Here is a 6,262-nt window from a genome sequence, read left to right as displayed (position 1 = left end):
TCGCACTGTGCAGCGCACTGAGGCTCGTATCTCCTAAACTACAAGACCTAGGGATTTGCCGATTACACCGTTGGATTCGGGCCGGCGATCCGGCCGCGGTTAGGCGGGGGCTCAGGCCCTAACAACGCTGCTTGCAGCTTTAATTAGGGCCTGAGCCAGAAGGTACTTCTGGCGAAGACCCTATTATGTTTGCTCGGCAGAGCAACACATTAGCAGCACTAAAAACACTAAAAACACACACTAAACAGTGTCCCAGGCCCCCCCAACACCCATGAGGCAACTGGGCCAGACGACCCGGAGCCAGTTTTCACATACACACCCATTCAAAACCTGGTATTATACTGTTCTTGCTCTCAATGAGTGCGCGCTATATGCGCATAATGCGCATAATGCGCATAACGCACATAATCTAATTTGACCCCCTGAACATGCATGAAATTCGCTGAATTTCGCCACAATCGTTCGGTATGTCTCAACATTCACTAATCAAAAACAAAAACGCCACAAAAGTCTATAGCGCCACCTAGGGAGCCACACAAAAAAAAGATAATTTTTTTTAATTTCGCGCGCTATAACTCCTCACACAAAACTCCCACAGACATGGGACCAACACCGTTGGACTCGTCTCATCAAGACGAACAATTCTTACACTCTGACCCCTCACCTATCTCCAACAGAATGTCCACAAATTGGACAAAACTGTCAAAATCAGGACTTTTTTTACTCCCCGAACAAAATCTATCTCCTCCTAAACCGTAAATGCCAGGGCTTCCAAACTTTCACACATTACTCTCCCAACTGTGCTCTTCAAAAATCTTTAAAGGCTAATATACTACGCGCTCGGTTTGGATTTTATAAGCCCTCAAAGTGGGGGAGACATGTTTCACGCTTACAATGGAAGTCAATGGGGAGGCCGTCTCCTCTCATGGTACATACTCTCGAACAAATGCTTCTCACGTCTATACCATACATCGCACAGCTTTTAAAAACATATCACTGTATTCCTGACAAAAATCCCTACAAAAATATGGTATTTTGTGTTACTCTCCACCAACGTAGGCCGAGTTATTCAGCTTTTACACACTACATTTCTCTTAATCCTCCACTCTCTCCACTCTAGCACAGATCAAAGAAAGTGCAGCGGGGGAGGGGTTCTTAATGGGCCAGCTGGCAGCTCTGCTCTCAGCTCTGCTCTCAGCTCTGCTCTCAGCTCTGCCAGAGATGGCAGAGATTTGTTTACTGTAGTCATGGAAACCACAATTGGAGCTTCTCTGCCCTCATGTACATACTCTCAAACAAACACTTGTAGCTTCTAAACTAAAACACTCACACCTTCAGAAAACACACCATTGAATTCCTGAGAAAAAACTCTACGAACTGATGTCTTTACATTACACTTTTGACCCATATATGCAGAGTTATGACTGTGTTTCACAGTAAAACTGCCAAATCCTCCTCTGCTCTCCACTCTGACACAGATGGCAGAGAGCGAGCAGAGAAGGGAGGGGTTCTTAAAGGGCCGGCTCTCAGCTCTGCACTCGCACTGTGCAGCGAACTGAGGCTCGTATCTCCTAAACTACAAGGCCTAGGGATTTGCCGATTACACCGTTGGATTCGGGCCGGCGATCCGGCCGCGGTTAGGCGGGGGCTCAGGCCCTAACAACGCTGCTTGCAGCTTTAATTATTCTTTCTTTTTTCCGCTTTTCAAACGCTTATTTGACCCCCTGAACATGCATGAAATTCGCTGAATTTTTGCACGCACGTCCGTTTTCGTAAAAATTTTCATATTTAAAAAAAAAATTTCACGCAAAACTCAACAGCGCCACCTAGCAAGCCAAAAACACGTTTACGTCAATAACTTCCTTGAGGAACGTCCCACAGACATGGGACCAACACCGGTGGATTCGTCTCATCAAGACGAAAAATTCGTACACTCTTACCCCTGACCTAACTCCAACAGGATGTCCACAATTTGGACACAAACGTCCAATTTTTCACCATCGCACCCTCCGAACAAAATCTATCTCCTCCTAAACCATAAATGGTATCGCTTCCAAACTTTCACACATTACTCTCCCGACTGTGCTGATTAAAAGTTCAGTAAGAATTTTATATGAATCGCTCGGTTTCCGTTTTATAAGCCGTCAAAGTTACGACAAAAATTCACGTTATAATGGAAGTCTATGGGGAGAGCGTGTCCTCTCATTGTACATACTCTCGAACAAATGCTTGTCACGTCTACACTGAAACTCTCACAGCTTAACAAAACACACCACTGGATTCCTCAGAAAAATCTCTACAAAAATATGGAATTATATTCCACTTTCAAGCAACAAATGCAGAGTTATTTACTTTTCACACACTAAAAATGTACACTTTTTAGCTGCTCTCCACTCAGGCACAGATGGCAGAGATTTGTTTACTGTAGTCATGGAAACCACAATTGGAGGGTCTCTGCCCTCATGTACATACTCTCAAACAAACACTTGTAGCTTCTAAACTAAAAGACTCACACCTTCAGAAAACACACCATTGAATTCCTGAGAAAAAACTCTACGCACTGATGTCTTTACTTTCAACTTTTGACCAACATATGCAGAGTTATGACTGTGTTTGTCAGTTAAACTGCCAAATCCTCCTCTGCTCTCCACTCTGACACAGATGGCAGAGAGCGAGCAGAGAAGGGAGGGGCTCTTAAAGGGCCGGCTCTCAGCTCTGCTCTCACACTGTGCAGCGAACTGAGGCTCGTATCTCCTAAACTACAAGGCCTAGGGATTTGCCGATTACACCGTTGGATTGGGGCCGGTGTCAAGGACGCGGCCGTAGGCCGCGCGGGGGCTCAGGCCCTAACAACGCTGCTTGCAGCTTTAATTCTTTCTTTCTTCTCCCGCCACTTTGACGCTTAATTTGACCCCCTGAACATGCATCAAATTCGCTGAATTTTTGCACACACGTCCGGTCCGGCAAAAAATTTTATATTTAAAAAAAAAAATTCGCAAAAACTCAATAGCGCCACCTAGGGAGCCAAAAAACTCGCAAAAAATTTGGAGCGCTCTAACTGCTTGCACGAATGTCCCACACACACGGGACCAACACCGTTGCACTCGTCTCATCAAGACGAAAAATTCATACGCTCTGACCTCTCACCTATCTACAACACAATGTCCACAAATTGGACAAAACTGTCAAAATGAGGACTTTTGCTCCTCCCCGAACAAAATCTATCTCCTCCTAAACCGTAAATGGCACCGCTTCCAGACTTTCACACACTACTCTCCCAACACTGCTCTTCAAAAATCTTTAAAGGCTAATATACTACGCGCTCGGTTCCCATTTTATAAGCCGTCAAAGTCGGGGAGACACGTTACACGCTTACAATGGAAGTCAATGGGGTGGCCGTGTCCTCTCATGGTACAAACTCTCGAACAAACGCTTCTCACGTCTAAACTAAAACTCTCACAGCTTCACAAAACACACCAGTCGATTCCTCAGAAAAATCTCTACAAAAATATGGTATTATATTCCACTTCCAAGCAACATATGCAGAGTTATTTGCTTTTCACACACTAAAAATGTACACTTTTAAGCTGCTCTCCACTCAGGCACAGATGGCAGAGATTTGTTTACTGTAGTCATGGAAACCACAATTGGAGGGTCTCTGCCCTCATGTACATACTCTCAAACAAACACTTGTAGCTTCTAAACTAAAACACTCACACCTTCAGAAATCACACCATTGAATTCCTGAGAAAAAACTCTACGCACTGATGTCTTTACTTTCAACTTTTGACCCACATATGCTGAGTTATGACTGGTTTTCACAGTAAAACTGCCAAATCCTCCTCTGCTCTCAGCTCTGACACAGATGGCAGAGAGCGAGCAGAGAAGGGAGGGGCTCTTAAAGGGCCGGCTCTCAGCTCTGCACTCGCACTGTGCAGCGAACTGAGGCTCGTATCTCCTAAACTACAAGGCCTAGGGATTTGCCGATTACACCGTTGGATTCGGGCCGGCGATCCGGCCGCGGTTAGGCGGGGGCTCAGGCCCTAACAACGCTGCTTGCAGCTTTAATTAGGGCCTGAGCCAGAAGGTACTTCTGGGCGAAGACCCTATTATGTTTCGAAGTCAGAGAGACACGAAGTCAGCGCTAAAAGCAGTAAAAACACACACTTAGGAACATCACAGGCCTCTAAAAACATCACAGGAGGGTCCGGGGGGGGACAGGGGGGTGAGGTCTCCCATTGAAACCAATGGTGGCAAAATTATATCTGAAATTGCTGCGTTTTATTATTCTTTCTTTATTCCGCGAACTCTTTAACGCTTAATTTGACCCCCTGAACATGCATGAAATTCGCTGAATTTTTGCAGAAACGTCCGGTCTGGCGAAAAATTTGATATTCTAAAAAAAATTTACACGCAAAACTCAACAGCGCCACCTAGCAAGCCAAAAACACGTTTACGTCAATAACTTCCCCGAGGAATGTCCCACAGACATGGGACCAACACCGGTGGATTCGTCTCATCAAGACGAAAAATTCGTACACTCTGACCCCTGACCTAACTTCAACAGGATGTCCACAATTTGGACACAAACGTCCAATTTTTCACCATCGCACCCTCCGAACAAAATCTATCTCCTCCTGAACCGTAAATGGCATCGCTTCCAAACTTTCACACATTAATCACACAACTGTGCTCTTCAAAAATCTTTAAAGGTTAATATACTACGCGCTCGGTTCCCATTTTATAAGCCGTCAAAGTTGTGGACACAAATTCACGTTATAATGGAAGTCTATGGGGAGAGCGTGTCCTCTCAGGGTACATATTCTCGAACAAACGCTCGTCACGTCTACGCTGAAAGTCAAACAGCTTCACAAAACACACCACTGGATTCCTCACAAAAATCCCTACAAAAATATGGTATTACATTGCACTTTTAAGCAACATATGCAGAGTTATTTGCTTTTCACACACTAAAAATGTGCATTTTTCAACTGCTCTCAACTCAGGCACGGATGGCAGAGATTTGTTTACTGTAGTCATGGAAACCACAATTGGAGGGTCTCTGCCCTCATGTACATACTCTCAAACAAACACTTGTAGCTTCTAAATTAAAACCCTCACACCTTCAAAAAACACACCATTGCATTCCTGACAAAAAACTCTACGCACTGATGTCTTTACATTCCACTTTTGACCAACATATGCTGAGTTATGACTGTGTTTCACAGTAAAAATGCCAAAAATCTCCTCTGCTCTCCACTCTCACACAGATAACAGACAGCAGCAGCGGAGGTGCAGCTGTCAAATACACAGAGGCTACCTCTTCACAATGCCCTCAAACACAAAGTTCCCAAATCACAAATACACATCACACTGATTCGGAAAACCATCCTTCAATATATGGTAATACATTGCACTTTTAAACAACATATGCAGACTTATTTACTTTTCACACACTACAAATGTATAAATCCTGCTCTGCTCTCCACACTCACACAGATGGGAGAAATTTATATTCAGTTGTCATGTAAACCAAAAGCGGAGCATATCTGCCTTTGTGCTACATACTCTCAAACAAACACTTACAACATCTAAAATACAACCCCCACACCTTCATAAAGCACACCATTGAATTCCTGAAAAAAACATTATGACTAGATGGTATTACATTCCACTTTTGATCAACATATGCTGAGTTAGGACTCTTTTTCACTCAAAAGAGGGCAAAATCCTCCTCTGCTCTCCACTCTGACACAGACGGCAGAGAGCGAGCAGAGAAGGGAGGGGCTCTCAAACCCTAGCAACAAGGCTCTGTGAAGTCTCAGCTCTCTCCTCAATGGTCAGATCTGACAGCTCTCTGCCAATCAGTTGCTGTGCTGCAATGCACTTCATGACGTGTCCTCATGCCACCTCTCTGCCAATCAGTTGCTGCGCTACAGAGCGCTCGATGACGTCTCCTCATACGAGCTCATAAAACCTGAGGGCTGCGGTCACCATTTTCTCTTGCTCTCTCGGCTGGAGGTAAGTGCCGTCTTCTCTGTTGCATGACTTATTATTAGCTTCAGCCATGTTGCCATTAATTAGGGCCTGAGCCAGTCCCTGGCGAAGACCCTATTATGTTTCGAAGTCACACTCGTTCTGTATTTTCATTTGGTTATTCGACACTATTTCCACTACTTACATGTGCTCTGTTAATACAGTAATGTTATCATGCACTTACAACCGCTATCTCCGTCATCTTAACGCTACAAAGACGCTAGGT

The sequence above is a fragment of the Aulostomus chinensis genome, chromosome 1 (genome assembly GCF_037954235.1).
Source record: "Aulostomus chinensis isolate RoL2024-O1b breed Wild chromosome 1, RoL_Achi_v1.0, whole genome shotgun sequence".
NCBI lineage: Eukaryota > Metazoa > Chordata > Actinopteri > Syngnathiformes > Aulostomidae > Aulostomus > Aulostomus chinensis.
This window is presented reverse-complemented; position numbering follows the sequence as displayed.